This window comes from Puma concolor, chromosome C2, assembly GCF_028749965.1.
Source record: "Puma concolor isolate L17-30 chromosome C2, mPumCon1.1.hap2, whole genome shotgun sequence".
NCBI lineage: Eukaryota > Metazoa > Chordata > Mammalia > Carnivora > Felidae > Puma > Puma concolor.
In genome coordinates this window covers 93,899,128-93,915,553 of record NC_141675.1, presented here as the reverse complement: position 1 = coordinate 93,915,553, position 16,426 = coordinate 93,899,128, and the positions used below count along the sequence as shown (strand labels likewise).

General features: G+C 36.0%; 1 protein-coding gene and 1 non-coding gene across 4 annotated transcripts in view; both read right to left on the bottom strand.

Moving 5' to 3' along the window:
• GSK3B (glycogen synthase kinase 3 beta) overlaps window positions 1-16,426 on the bottom strand; it is a 196,819-nt gene that overhangs the window by 141,532 nt on the left and 38,861 nt on the right. The gene's annotated exons all lie outside the window — the stretch shown is intronic.
• Window positions 9,749-9,855, bottom strand: LOC112850659 (U6 spliceosomal RNA). The gene has a single exon (XR_003222736.1). It is a non-coding gene; the product is annotated as a U6 spliceosomal RNA (small nuclear RNA).

Here is a 16,426-nt window from a genome sequence, read left to right as displayed (position 1 = left end):
ATTATAACTTAATAAACTGTTAAAGTAGAAATAAGGTAGGGTACCCCCTTAAGAGTTTTACAAGAATCTCACTAATATGAAAAATAAAATAACCAGGTATAAATCCTATATTAATTCCATTTCTACAAGAGGCACCACACATTTTCAAATTAATTTTAGTTTACATTTACAACTATATGAGTAATGATGCTACATTTATAGTTAATAAGGAATATGCTTAAAAGAAAAATAAATTAAGTAACATTGTCCCACCTGATTCTAATTAGTTGGAATCAAATCCATATTGGGTTTTTATATGTGCCCCTCTTCCTCTTTCTAAAACTAGTTTAACATCCCCTAATACTCTCCCCATAAAAAAAATGGACTTTAGAGAACCTAGCAATACCATTCAAGTAGGACAAAGGACAAATCCTAGGCCCATGTCTCCACAGAAGAGTATTGACAGATCCACCGGGTAAATTCACAAAGCAGAGTCCATTTAGCATTTCTCACTACAAGGCTCTGCTAGAAGAGATGCTAACTGTACCATTGGAATGACACAGTCCTACACTCACAGTGGGACTATAGTAAGTTTTGGTTCTGTCACTGCCTAAGATGTATGGCTAATCCTTTTGCCAGGGGATCAGAGAAGCATATGCTGGATACTCCCCATGCCAGGGCAGAGTACTTCTCACACTGCTGACTCATTACTTAAAGTGACAGAAGTCAAGAGGACTTAAAGATAGGAAACACTTTCTCTTGAAAAAGAACTTTTGTCCTTGGGAAACAACTACATTCCTAACCTTGCCCTTTTCAGATGGTCTTTATCATCTCCTACTGTTACTTATTTGACCTAATAATAAACCAGGGCAGGACCCACACCAGTTTGCTAACACCACTGGCTAAATTTCTTTTTTTTATTTATACCTCCACAATGCTTCTGCAGAAGCACTGGAACATAACCTCATTTTTAAAAGAAAATCAGTGGAAAAGTGAGTACTATTTAAATTTTTTTTTTTTTTCAACATTTATTTATTTTTGGGACAGAGAGAGACAGAGCATGAATGGGGGAGGGGCAGAGAGAGAGGGAGACACAGAATCGGAAACAGGCTCCAGGCTCTGAGCCATCAGCCCAGAGCCTGACGTGGGGCTCGAACTCACGGACCGCGAGATCGTGACCTGGCTGAAGTCGGACGCTCAACCGACTGCGCCACCCAGGCGCCCCCATGTGAGTACTATTTAAAATGAAAGCAAGAGAAAGGGATGCAAGCCTATAATTCCAATACTTGTACTTCAATAAATCACTCCTTAGGTGGCTTTGTATATTATTAATTCTCACATATATGCTCATGGCATGCATATCCTTTCTATTTTGTTAAGTATTCTCTCATATTAATGGTGATTAGGCTGACAAAAAGTTTCAAAAATCTTAAGAACAGAAAAGTAATGATGATATGATAGAATTTTTGGTTCAAATACATTGTCATTATTGATTAAGCCATCACATGCTTAATAAGCACTATTCTGTGTACCAGAATGTGCTAGGAACTAGGGTCACAAAAATGAGTAAGACAAAAAAATAAATAAAGACAAACAAAGCCCCTTCCTTTATGAAGCTTTCTGTTCAAAGAAAATTTATTTATTGAGAAAACCAGATTCAGTATTTATTCAAAATTTGGATTCAGTATTTCTTACTACACAAAAGAGCCAGATGCCTTACCAATTATTTTCACTAAAACCTTTCTTAATCTTTTCTTTTTCTAAAAACCTCTCTTTAATGCACCTCATCTTAATCCCGTGAGGTGCATGAAATTACCTCCATCTCAGATGAGGAAATTGAAGCTCTAAGAAGTTAAGAGACTTATTAGAGATCACAAACTAAATAAAGAAAGGCCACATTAAAACAGCTGTTTTAATTCTAAGTGTTGACTCTATTACTAATGTATCAACCTGCTTCTAAAGAAAAGGCCAAAGGGGAAAAGATACTATTGAATGCCCAGATTACTAAATTAACTTTTTACTCATGTAAAATTATAAAAATATTTAAAAACATTCTGGTGTGGGAGTGCCTGGGTGGCTCAGTCGGTTAAGCATCCGACTCCTGGTTTTGGCTCAGGTCATGATCTCATGGTTTGTGGGTTTGAGCTCTGCAGCAGGCTCCACGCTGATGCATCAGGCTCCACGCTATGAGCGTGGAGCCTGCTTGAGATTCTCTCTCCCTCTCTCAAAAAAACAAACAAAACAAACACCAAAAAAAAAAAAAACCAAAAAAAACAAAAAAACATTCTGGTATGAACATATGCAAATAACAGGACCAAGATTCCACCGAAAATTTTTTCAAGTTGAGCTTCTGAGATTCCATCCAATACAGCCTTCCATTCTGTAGAACATTTGCGCTTCATAGATGAAATGTATTGTTAATAAAAGTTAGCTATAAAATAAGTATCTGTAGAGCCATCCTATTTTCTCACCCATTTCCATTATAAAAACTGAAACTACATACTCATAGAAGAGTTCCACAGTAGGTAGAGTTTAAGGCTTCAGAGATTTAATAAATAGTCCCACAGATCAACAAGGTCAACAGAAAGCCATCTAACCCATTACCCTTAAAGTCTTACTTTAAATTTCATCGAGAAGAAAAAGACTATTTACCCTATACTGAGACCTCACACACACAACCCGCATAGTTCATTCCTCTGTCCAAGTACCTACATTACTCAAAAGGGGGCAAAGTAAACATTAAGCAAGAGAACAAATGTACCTAACAATCAACGCACCATGACAGAGAAGAAATGGATTCCAAATAAAAAAGAGAATATTTTAGTTGTGTTATTTGACTTCTTGGGTGGAGTAAAAATTCCAGATAACCTAGCCAACAACATAAATGGACTCCAAAAATTAACTAGGCACTGAGAGTCTTAAATTTTCCTACAAGAAATTTCCCAGATTCATATTTCTGGGAGAGTGTAAACAGACAATTCTTATAGTTTCTGATACACATACACAAAGCCAAATTAACCACTAATTTTCTAACTTTTCAGCTTCCATTTTCAACTATGAATAGTATTGCTACATTAATAGTTAATAATACACATACACCCCCTCCCTCTCCTCTGAAAACTTTTTTTCCCTTCTAGTGGGTTGAGCACCTGAATATATTCACTGAAGTATTTATTTCTCCCTAGACTGTGAAAACGCAACAATAAATTACAAACTCCCTTCTCCCATGGACCTACCACCTAGTAAGAATAGCAAATATTATTCATACAAATACTTGCCCAGTTATATATTAGTGGAGGTACGACTATATAAAAGAGAATTACAGAATGCAATGGAGCCTATAATGAAGGATCTAGCATCTAATCATGGTTGGGTTGCCTTGAGCAAGTGGTATTTCAGTTGAAATTTCAAAGGTGTGAAGGGGGTTGGGAACAATGAGGTGGGAAAATAAAGCACAGAAAAAGAAAGACACTGATGGAGTTTAGCAAAATATGGTAATAAAAGAAGGGTAGTCAAGCACAAAAGACCATATATTAATTACATGATCCTGTTTGTATAAGGTCCAGAATAAGCAAATCTACAGAGACAAAAGGTAATAGTGGTTGCCTAGGGCTGGGGAGGGAGGTGGGGAGGAAAAGGGGAGTGACTGCAAATGGGTTAAGAGCTTTCTTGTGGGGATGATGAAAATGTTATAAAATTAGATTATGGCGACAGTTGCACAACCTTGTATACATACTAGAAGTAACTGAATTGTACACTTTAAATCAAAATTTTAAACTTTATGGTATGTAGGAGCACCTGGGTGGCTCAGTCAAGTGTCCAACTTCACTAGGTCATGATCTCACAGCTTGTGAGTTCAAGCCCCGCATCAGGCTCTGTGCTGCCGGTTCAGAGCCTGGAGCCTGCTTCGGATTCTGTATCTCCCTCTCCCTCTCTGCCTCTCCCCCACTTGCTCTGTCTCTCTCTCTCTCTCTCAATAATAAATAAAAACATTAAAAAAAATCAACCACTGTTGGAATAGAGCAATAATGTCATACCTAAATATATACATATATATTGTTAAATATGAGGTCTTATTTTATATGAGATCCTGTTTTGATTAAGTGTAATTTTCTTTAAATGCAGCAGCACCAACAACAAAGCCTTTCATCCAGTATTTCCCTTTCTAGGAATATGGTGGAGGAAAAGAAGTAATAAAAAACTGAGAAAAAAATGATTGACTTATATATAGATATTCACTGAAGCACTGTATATAATATCACTGAATTGGAACCAATCTAGATGCCCAATAGTAAATCATTAGATAAATGTATGTTCACACTGAACAGAATATTTAACACCCATTACAATTACATTTTCAAAGAATACTGAAGGAAGCTATAAAAAATATATTCATGATGTAAGATTATACAAAAGAGCAGGTTACAAAACTGCTATGTACTATGTGATCCCAATTTGGAACACAAATGTTAGACAGACAAGAAGACCAAAAAGTAAACAGTTTGCTCTGCATAGTAAGAATACAGGTAAATCTTTATTTTTTTTCTACCTCTTTATAATTTTCAAATTCTCTACAATTAAGCATGTAAAATTTTTTAAGATGAATCTGCTTCAAGTTCTAAAAAGATAACTCTTTTCATAAAAGTATTATTGTTATAATCTAACATTTCTTCACTGGTTCTAAAAAGTCCAAGCATGCTTAAGGAACTGTTTAAAGTAAAAATGAGCAAATGTCTACTACTTGAATGATTTATCCTTGAGTATAAAAACATTATGAAGAAATGGATTGAGTGCCTCATTCATAGTCAACGTTTATTCTTCAAGTAAGCACTAATTCTTGTACTCAATACAGAAAAGAATACAAGAAAATAAGCTTGGAAATCATGCATCATTTAATGATGTATGTTTAAAAGATTTCCTGAAGGGCTATATCTGTACTCAGACTCAACTTCTATGAACCACTTTGTGACTATTCATTTAAATCCTACAACAATCAATGAGATATTACTATTTAACAAATGAAAGTACTAAAGAAGCCAGCCCAGAGCCTTACCATATCACAAATGGAACCTGCTAACACCAGCTTAACTCACCAAAAACTGGTTCCTCCTCCCACAAACTATTTAAAACTGTCCAGACCCCACCACTAATGCCATAGATCCCTTCAGCTGACCAAAGACTTCAAGGACTAAATCTATCACGTCATACCCTTGTTTACCTAAATCTTCACCAGAAATGCAAGCCTTTCCCATTTGTAATTATATATTCCTCCATCTACTCTATATATCTTTTTCTGAGTTGACTCCTCAACCCTACCCCTTCTAGAATGTTCTCTGAATTACATTCTGTGCCTACCAAACACCACCTTCTTGCCTTAAGGAAAATGTAACTACCTCATAAATCTCACAAAGGCTGAGGTTATTCATTTCCCTCACACATCTCAAAATAATGTCCTCCTTGCTCACTATTGCCATTTCAGGACCTTTGGTCATCCACAACAACAAACATTCCTGATTACTTAAGGCCCTCCTATGTTGGTTCCTCTTCTACCAACTTCTAAATGTTGGAGTTCTAGAACTCCTAGATCCCCTTTGATCCTAGATCCCCTTTCTCTTCTGTCTCTATACTCTCCCCAAATTATCTTAGGCATTTCCAGAACTTTAAATACATGGTATTTAAAATACTATCATTTGAGAACTGTTGGTTCTCCAATTTACTTTGCCTTTTAATGTTTATTTATTTTTGAGAGACAGAGAAACAGAACACGAGCAGGGGAGGGGCAGAGAGAGAGAGGGAGACACAGAATCCGAAGCAGGTTCCAGGATCTGAGCTGTCAGCACGAACCTGATGCGGGACTCAAACTTACGAATTGCGAGATCATGATCTGAGCCAAAGTTGGATGCTTAACAGACTAAGTCACCAAGGCACCCCTCCAATTTATTTCTGTAGCCCAGACTACTCTTTCAACCTTTAGAGACCTCTATATTCCACTTCCCACTTCTTCAGAATTACACTTGTCTATCTTGTTTCACTGATTTAAACACTTAAAAGCTTCAAAATGTTCTACAAGACTCTGCAAGATTTGGTTTGATTCTTATCTCATGCCATTCTTCCCCTTGCTCACTATCATTCATCAGTTATACAAGGCTTCTTTTGATTTACTGAATACACAAAGCTCTTTGCCTCTTCAGGACTTTTTTTATATGATGTTTCACTTTGTCCAGAATGTTCTTTCTCTAGCCCACTAGCCCATTCCTTTTTTATCCTTTAGGCTTCAGCTTACATGTCACTTCTTCAGATACCTTGTCTAGAACTATCCAAATCTAAGGTAATTTTCCTCTGTTATTATCCTCTCACAGTAACTAGTTATTTTCCTTTAAAAAACACTTATCATAGTCTGTAAATAAGTAAATACACAAACAATATCCTGACCATATTAAGCATACTACTAACTACATCATTAGCCCAATCAGTAAATGAATGGGCTTACTCACAACCATACAGCTAACACACAAAAAACTAAAAGCTGCCCAATCTAAATTCTTAATACACAATAATAATGTCCCTACAATTCCTCATCTCAAGCATAATGTAACTACATTTAATATTTATATTTAATTATCCTTACTATAAAAGGATATGGTAAAGTTTTAAGAGATCTTAAAATGTAAAAATTTAAGGACCAGAATGCTAAGAAATGTAACAGGAGGGTCTGGATTTTCAAAAAGTTATCATTTCAACACTTCTCAAAATATTTCTAAAACGCTTACATATGTGAATAAACAAGAGACAGACAATTAACTAATTTAGCAGAGTTCCACATTTTAACTAATACAATTTTTTGGAATGAAATACACAGATAAAAAATTTCCAGAAAAGGCAGTAATTTATATATTTTTTTTAATTTTTTAATGTTTATTTGCTTTTGAGAGAGAGAGAGAGAAAGCACGAGCAAGGGAGGGGCAGAGAGAGATTGAGACACAGAATCCGAAGCAGGCTCCAGGCTCTGAGCTGTCAGCCAGAGCCCAAAGTGGGGCTCGAACTTACAACTGTGAGATCGTGACCTGAGCAGAAGTCAGATGCTCAACTAACTGAGCCACCCAGGTGCCCCAGCAGTAATTTATATTCTTAAAGCAGCCCACAAAAACCTATTTAACAATGGTTAAGTAGGCCTTAGTACTAACAGCACAAACCTGAGCTCTGAGTTCAAGGAGCAGGACTCTGTGGACTCTGTGGTGAAACAGAGTGGAGGAATTAAAAAAAAAAAAAAAAAAAAAAAAAAAAAGGAACTCATTTGAGTCCCTGGATAACCAGCTTGTTTTTGGACTCTGCCACGTTCTAAGCCTCTTTGTCCCACGCCCAGACTTATGCAGTCAACAAGGAGCACAGTATGAAGTGGGAGGAGAGAAGGAAAAAAGTAGTATTTATTGAACACTTTACAACAAGTACAGTGTTGGGCATATTGTATTTCACTTACTCCCACCAATCCCACAACACAGTTATCATCATCTTTTGTTTCCCAGGGAATATTTAACTCTAAGCCTATACTCTTTCCACTAAAGATTTCTTAAGCAACCTCCTCTAATTAAATAATTGTATAATTAACTGTTCAATGTACTTTCCACTAGGAGATAAGACATGTCTGCATTTTTCCACCAGTTTTCATACAAAGAGCTCAAAATCTCTTGGGTTAATGGATGACTGAATCAGTAAATGAATGAATGACCAAAATAAATTCAAGTATCATCTTCTCTATGTTTTCCTAATCATTCTCAACTACCATGATTATACTTCCTGTGGAGTCACACTGACTCACTCTACTTGTGCTTTTCAACACAACAGTCACTAAACTAAATTGAGCTATTAAGCACTTGAATGTGGTTAGTCTGAATTGACATGTGCTATAATACATAAGAGATGGTGAGTTAGTATAAAAAATAGAATGTAAAATACTTCAATAACTTTTATATGTATTACACGTTGAAATGTTAATTTTTTACATATTAGGTTAAATCAAATACATTACCCAAATTATTTCTACTTAATTTTTAATGTGGCTATTAGAAAATTTTAATTATATATGTACCTCGCAATATATTTTTACTCAACAGCACTGATCTAAACCATCAATCCATATATATCAGCTTATGTATTACCATTTTATAGCATCTCTTATGTTATTTAAATATTCATGTTTCCCTAAAATGAAGTGTCCCTAGCCTTATAAAATTACCATATAAAACAGCTGTATTGTTATAATTCACATAACATATAATATACCCACTTAAAGTGTATAATTCAATGACTTTTATCATATTCACAGGATTGTGCATCTATCATCACAATCAATTTCAGAACATTTTCCTTACTCAAAAAAGAATCTGCACCCCTTAGCCATCATTCCCCAACCCTTCCATTCTACTAGCCCCAGGGAAACATTAATCTACTTTCTAGCTCTATAGTTTTGCTTATTGTGGACACAACATATAAATGGAATCATACATCTTTAGTGACTGGCTTCTTTCACTTAGACTAACATTTTCTAGTTTCATCCATGTTGTAGTATGTCTTGATTTTTTTTTACATGATTTCTTTTGATTACTCAGTAATATTCCATTGTATGGATATACCACATTTGTCTCTCCATTCATCAGCTGATGAACACCGGGGTGTTTCTACTCTCTGGCTATTATAAATAATAAAGCTATGAACATTCATGTACATGGACATACAGGTATATATCTAGGAGTGGAATCCTGATCATATGATACCTCTATCTGTAACTGTGAGGTGCTGACAGGTTGCTCTCCAAAGCAGCTGCACCACTTTACATTCCCAGGTGGGATTCCCAGTTTATGAGGGTTCCAATTTATCCATATCCTCACAAACATTTGATATTGACTTTCTGATTCTAGCCATTCTAGCGGATGTGAAGTTGTATTTCACTGTAGTATTGATTTAAATTTTCCTGATGGCTAATGGTGTTAAATGTCTTTTCATGTATTTATGGACCATTCGTATATTTTCTTTGTAGAAATGCCTGTGCCAATTTTTAATTGGGTTACTTGTCTTTCTCACTGAGTTGTAAGATTTACTTATATTTTCTGGCTACAAGTCCTTTATCAGATGAATGATTTGCAAATATTTTTTCCCTTTCTGTAGATTGTCTTTTCTCTTTCCTAGTGGTGTTTTGAAGCATAAATGTTTTTCTTTTTAATAATGTTCAATTTATTTGTTCTTTTGTTGCTTGTGTTCTTGATGTCATAGCTAAGAAGCCATTGTCTAATCCAAGGTCACAAAGATTTACTCCTATTTTCTAAGAGTTTTAGTTTTAGCTCTTGCACACAGGTATTTGTTTTGAGATAATTTTTGTATGCAGTATAAAGTAGGAATTCAACCTCACCGCTTTTTTTTTGTAAGTTTGTTTGTTTATTTTAAGAGAGACAGAACAGGAGCAGGGGAGGGGCAGAAAGGGAGAGAGAATCCCAAGTGGTATTCTCTTGGGAGAATGACAATGCAGAGCCCAACCCCATCAACCATGACATTGTGACCTGGGCAGAAATCAAGAGTCAGACACTTAACTGACTGAGCCACCCAGACACCCTCAACTTCATTGCTTTTGCATGTGGATATCCAGTTGTCCCAGACTGTTTGTGGAAAAGACTATTCTTTTCCAACTTGTCTTGGTATCCTTTTCAAAACCACTGACCATAAATGTAAGGGTTTATTTTTTTTATATGAAATTGTTGTCAAATTGGTTTCGATACAAAAAAAATACGGAAGCTTCACGAATTTGCATGTCATCCTTGCGCAGGGGCCATGCTAATCTTCTCTGTATCATTCCAATTTTAGTATATGTGCTGCCGAAACAAGCACTGTAAGGGTTTATTTTTAAACACTCAGATCTATTTCATTGATCTGTCTATCCTTATGCCAGCTGCGCACAGTCTTGATTATTGTAGCTTTGTAATAAGTCTTGAAATTGGGAAGTAAAAGTCTTCCAACTTTTTTTTTGTCAAGATTTTTTGAGCTATTCAGGTTCTGTTATGGGTTGAATTGGGTCCCCCTCACCCCCCGCCCACCACCAACCCCCAGAAACAGTTACATAGAAGTTCTAAACCTGAGTACCTCAGAATGTGATTTTGGAAAGAAAGGCTTTATAGAAATAATCAAGTTAAAATGAGATTATTCAAGTGTCTCTAATCCAATATTACTGGTATCCTTTCATTATAAAAAGGGGGCTTTGGGACACAAACACACAACACACAAAGGGAAGACAATGTGAAGACACACACAGGGAGAAGATATCCAGGTAAATGGAGTCATGCATACACAAGCAAAGGAATGCCAAGGACTATTGGCAAACACCAGAAACTAGAAGAGGCAAGGGAGGATTCTTCCCTACAGCTGTCAGAGAGTGCATCACCTGTTCAACACCTTGATTTTGGACTTCTAGCTTCTGGAACTATGAAACAACAAACCTCTTTTGTTTTCAGCCACCTACTTTTGGGTACTTTATGTCAGCCCTAGAAAACTAATACAGGATCCCTTATATTTCCATATGAATTTTAGGATCAGCTTATCAATTTCTGCAAAAAGGCACTTGAAATTGTGATAGGGATCGTACTGAATCTGGGAATTAGAGGCATATTGCCACCTTAACAATATTAAGCCTTCCAGTCCATAAACATGGGATGTCTTCCCATTTATTTTGGTCTTCTTAATTTCTTTCAACAATGTTTTATAATTTCCATAGTACAAGTTTTGTCATTCTTTCATTAAATTTATTAAATAATTTATTGTTAATTTTGTTAAGTATTTTATTTCGTTTGATGCTACCATAAATGGAATGGTTTTCCAATAATTTGCTCATTTCTACTGTATAAAAATACAACTGATTTTTTACATTGATTCTCTATCTTGCTGAGCTCGTTTATCAGCTATAACAGTGAATTAATAGTGGGTTTCTTGGGAATACCTGGGTGGCTCAGCGGGTTAAGCATCTGACTTTGGCCTACGTCATGATCTCGCCATTCCCGTTTCCGAGTTCAAGCCCCGCATCAGGCTGTGTGCTGACAGTTCAGAGCCTGGAGCCTGTTTCAGATTCTGTATCTCCCTCTCTCTGTGTCCCTCCCTCCCTCCCAAACATAAACATTAAAAAAGTTTTTTTTATTTTTTTATTTTTTTTAATATTTTTTTTATTTTTTTTAACGTTTATTTATTTTTGAGACAGAGAGAGACAGAGCATGAACAGGGGAGGGGCAGAGAGAGAGGGAGACACAGAATCCGAAACAGGCTCCAGGCCCCGAGCCGTCAGCACAGAGCCTGACTCGGGGCTCGAACTCACAGACTGTGAGATCATGACCTGAGCTGAAGTCAGACGCTTAACCGACCAAGCCACCCAGGCGCCCCAAAAAAGTTTTTTTTAAATAGTGGATTTCTTGAACTTTCTATACACGTCTGCAACAGAGATACTTTTAACTTCTTTCTTACCCATCTGGATGCCTTTTCTTTTTCTTGTCAAAGGCCCTGTCAAGAACCTCAATGTTGAAGGTTGTTTATCTTGCTTCTGATCTTAAGGGAAAGTAGTCAGTCTTTCATCATTAAGTGTGATGTACACTCATGGTTTTTTCATAGATGCTCTTTATCAGGTAGACAAACTTCCCTCCTATTCCTCATTTGTTGAATATCTTTATCATAAATGGAATGTACTTTTAAAAAATACTTATTTATTTTTGAGAGAGAGACAGAGTGCAGGCGGGGGAGGGGCAGAGAGAGGGAGACACAGAACCCAAAGCAGGCTCCAGGCTCTGAGCTGTCAGCACAGAACCCAATGCGGGGCTCGAACCCACAAATCACGAGATCATGACCCAAGCCGAATTCAGATGCTCAACTGACTGAGCCACCGAGGTGCCCCTTAAATGGAATGTACCTTAAAAAGTCTCTGTACTTTATATAGTATGTAGCCTGCTGGTGCTCTATGGTGGATTCAATGACTAAAACCAGTATCAGGTACAATTTGCCCCCCCCCCCAAAAAAAAAAAAGTCTTGGTTGTTTTTTTTTTTTTTAATATATAGCAGGAAAATATAAATTATTAGTTTATTCTGGCAATTCAGAAGATATCCTCATTAAGAATATGTTGTCAAATTAATTCTGGTCACTAGCTTCTGTTGTTTTATTTTGTTTTGTTTTGAACATCCTCAGGGTATCACCAATTTAAATATCAAAGAGAAGGGTTACCATGACTCACATAGGTGCCAAATGACTGAGAATAGAGTTAATTTAAAAAACAAATCTGGGGCGCCTGGGTGGCGCAGTCGGTTAAGCATCAGACTTCAGCCAGGTCACGATCTCGCGGTCCGTGAGTTCGAGCCCCGCGTCGGGCTCTGGGCTGATGGCTCAGAGCCTGGAGCATGTTTCCGATTCTGTGTCTCTCTCTCTCTCTGCCCCTCCCCCATTCATGCTCTCTGTCCCAAAAATAAAAATAAACGTTGAAAAAAAAAAATTAAAAAACAAATCTATGCCACATAGCAGCTTTTAAAACAAGAACTGTTTACACAGAGATCAAAATAATAGCATGCATCAATAAGCATTTTAGAATCACTGTTAAGACACATTTACAAATTCTGTACCACAGAAATAAATTTAACCTAAAACTCAAATTTGCTTTGAAAAACTCAAACTTTATGATAACTCAGCAGGACAGCAATTCTTATCAGTGCATTAAACAATTATCACCCCAGTACCTTATATACTAAATACACAGAAATGCTGAATATATAAGTGTGGAAATATCCATAATTCAATTCATAAGCAATTACTTGAAGCAAATAAGGAACTGCTTAGCTTTTATTCAAGGTGTTGCCCTAAAGGACCCTTGTTTATCCCTTTGTCTTACCCAGCCTGAACTTTAAAAACAGACAGGCATTTCTTAATTATACTGCTAACGGTTCCTCATCTACTCTTAAGGGGGAAAAAAAAAATCAAGTAGTAAGATACTAGAAAAGAACACTTTTAAAGAAATAGCTTATCCACAGCAATTAAGAAACACATGCTTCTCTGCCCAGAAATTCTGTGACAGATTCTGAAGAACTGAAGACACATTACCTTAAAGAACTAAAACACAATCTAAAGTAAGAAATGATTCTAAATATATAACGAAGCAGACAGTGTATAATACATCATATGCAAAGCAATTAAATACATTTTATAAAGTGCTACAACTCTTCTTTCACCATCTTCTTATACCTATAACCTTTAGTCTTAAGCGATTTGATGGTATTTATTGATTTTTAGAAAAAACAGAGCATATAAGAATGAAGCACCGTTGTTTTTACAGTTTATACTTTAAAAAAAATTTTTTTTAATGTTTTTATTTATTTTTGAGACAGAGAGAGACAGAGCATGAGCAGGGGAGGGGCAGAGAGATAGAAGGAGACACAGAATCTGAAGATGGCTCCAGGCTCTGAGCTGTCAGCACAAAGCCCGACACGGGGCTCGAACTCACGAACTGTGAGATCATGACCTGAGCGGAAGTCGGACGCTTAACCCAACTGAGCCACTCAGACGCCCCATACATTTTATACTCTTTAAATGATGGTTATTCAAGGTCATTCATTAAGCTCCCTTATGTAAATCTGCTTCTGCCAGAAAGTCATCAGTAATGATAGAAAAGGCCCAAGTATATTGTTTATTCCTGTTTATTATTCCCTTACAACACACCACAAGGAACAACAGAGATTAGTGAATTAAAAGTATCCAAAATATGAGGCTCTTTTTTATTATTATTATTAATTTTCCATAACTATAATATAGGTAAAGCACTATACTAAATGCTTTATGCTTTAAAGTACACAGAATTTATTTAGTATAAAAACACTTTTTATAGATGAGGAGGTTGGGGCAGTTAAATAATTTGTCCAAGGTCACAACTAGTAAATGGCATATTCAGAATCTGAATAAAAGAAATGACTTGTTCCAGAGCCCAAGCTCTTACTTAATATGCTAGCTACTAACTTCTCAGTATTTTTAAGCTTTGTAAGTCAAAATAATGATGATAATCTCAAGTTTCTTATTTTAATAATAAGAACTCAATTTTGTGTATGCACATTTGAGCATACTCCATTGAAAAAGGACATCAAACGGCATGGCAATCTTCTCTAAAAATTGTGTTACATCAACTGGACATCTACATGCAAAAAAAAACAGAGAGGGAGGGAGAGAGAATAGAAACTGAGCTTATACCTTCCACAAAAATTAACTCAAAATGGATCATAGACATAAAGTAAAATGCAAAACTATAGAGCTTCTAAAAGATAACAGGAGAAAATCTAGGTGACCTTGGGTTTGGTGATGACTGTTTAGGTACAACACCAAAATCACGACTCACGAAAGAAAAACTGATAAGCTGGACTTCATCAAAAATAAAAACTTATGCTTTGCAAAAGATACTATTAAGAATGGAAAGACAAGCCACAAACTGGGGAAAGATATTTGTCAAACACATAACTAATAAAGGACTTGTGTCCCAAATACACAAAGAACTTAAAATTCAACAATAACATGATTAAAAATAGGCAAAAGTCATGAACAGACACTTGACACCAAAGAAGATATACAGATGGTAAATAAGCATATGAAAAGATATTCAACATCTCACTAGGGAATTGCAAATTAAAACAATGAAATATTACTGCAAACCTATTAGGACAACTAAAATCCAAAACACTGGCACCACCAAAGGATGCAGAACAAGAGGAGCGCTCACAAACTGCTGATAGGAATGCAAAATTGTACAGCCACTTTGAAAGACAGTTTGGCAGTTTCCTACAAAACCAAACATACTCTTAACCATACAATCCAACAATTGCACTCATGGATATTTATGCATGTGAATTGAAAACCTGTCCACTCAAAAACCTGCACAAAAATGTTTATAGTAGCTTTATTCAGATTTGCCAAAACATGGAAGGACTCAAGATATCCTTCAATAAGTGTAAGAAAAACAAATCTTGGTATAGTTATACAGTGGAATATTATTCAGCAATAAAAAGAAATGAGCTATCAAGGCACAAAAACACATGGAGGAACCTTAAATGCCTATTGCTAAGTCAAAGAAGCTGCAAACTGTATGATGCAACTACGTGACATTTTAGAAAAGATAAAACTATAGAGATATTTAAAAGACTAGTGGTTGCCAGGGATGGGGGAATACAAATAATAGGGGAAGCATAGAGGATTTTTTGGGCAGTGAAACTATTCTGTATGCTATTGCAATAGTGGATACATAACATTATGCGTTTGTCAAAAGCCACAGAACTAGCCAACAAAAAGAGTGGGCCTAATGGCAGTTACGAATAATAAACTATGGACTTTAGTTAATAACAATCTATCAATACTGGTTCATCAATTTTAACAAATACTACCACACAATACATGATGTTAATAGTAAGGAAAACTGGGTAGGGGGAGAGAGTATAGGAGAATTCTCTGTAGTTTCTGTTCAGTTTTTTCTGTAAACCTGAAATTGCTCTAAGAAATAAAATCTAGTAGTTACAAAGAAGGGAAAGGGGAGAGGGGAAGGAGAGACAGAGAGGGGAGAAGAGGAAAGGAGGCATTACAGCACAATGGTCCTAAACCACTACACTATGTACCACTTGGAAAAATAATTCATTATTAAAAACCTAAGGGGATAGCATGGTTTGAGTTTTAATTTTACTTTGTTTTTATTATCTCATTACACATGTCTGGCCCAGATCCCAAATCTAATAAAAACAAAAACCTTTGGGAGTAGGACCCTAACTCATGTAGGATTCCAAAAATTCCCAAATGATTCTACTGTCAACATGATGCAAAAGAGTCTTTTAACTTCTGAGTTAAACAGACTGGTTTGACTGCTGCTTTGTACTAAGCTTGAACACAGCGTAACTTCTTTGTACCCCAGTTTCCTCAAATGTAAAACAAGAGGGTAACTTGACAGACAAGAGCATGAACCAGAATATTAAGGTCACTTTCAGCTCAAAATTACTTTCTGCTCTACATAAGTGTAACTAGAAATGATTTCTAAACTACATACTCCTTTAATTATCTTAAATCTAATCAAAACACAGAATTTTCATTGTTTTAACTAAGGTGCTACAAAAGACCTTTAAACTACAATTAAACTGTCTTACCTGATCAAATAAACCAATGCTTTTTCCATCACAATTCTCTCCTCAGAAGAACAGCATTTAGTCCTTTGCAACTCTTTGAGGTATTCAAAAAGATTGTCAAGAGTGTGAGTTAAGAATCTCAGATAACTGTAAGAAATTAGATACTCTCAAGAGGGCAATCCAATCGATCTCACTGGTAGCAAATTTCCATATTTCCTAACATTCACATGAGCAAAGACTAGTAGCACACCTAATGTCAGCATGGCTCAATTTCCCTCTTAAAATTGGTCTGAGT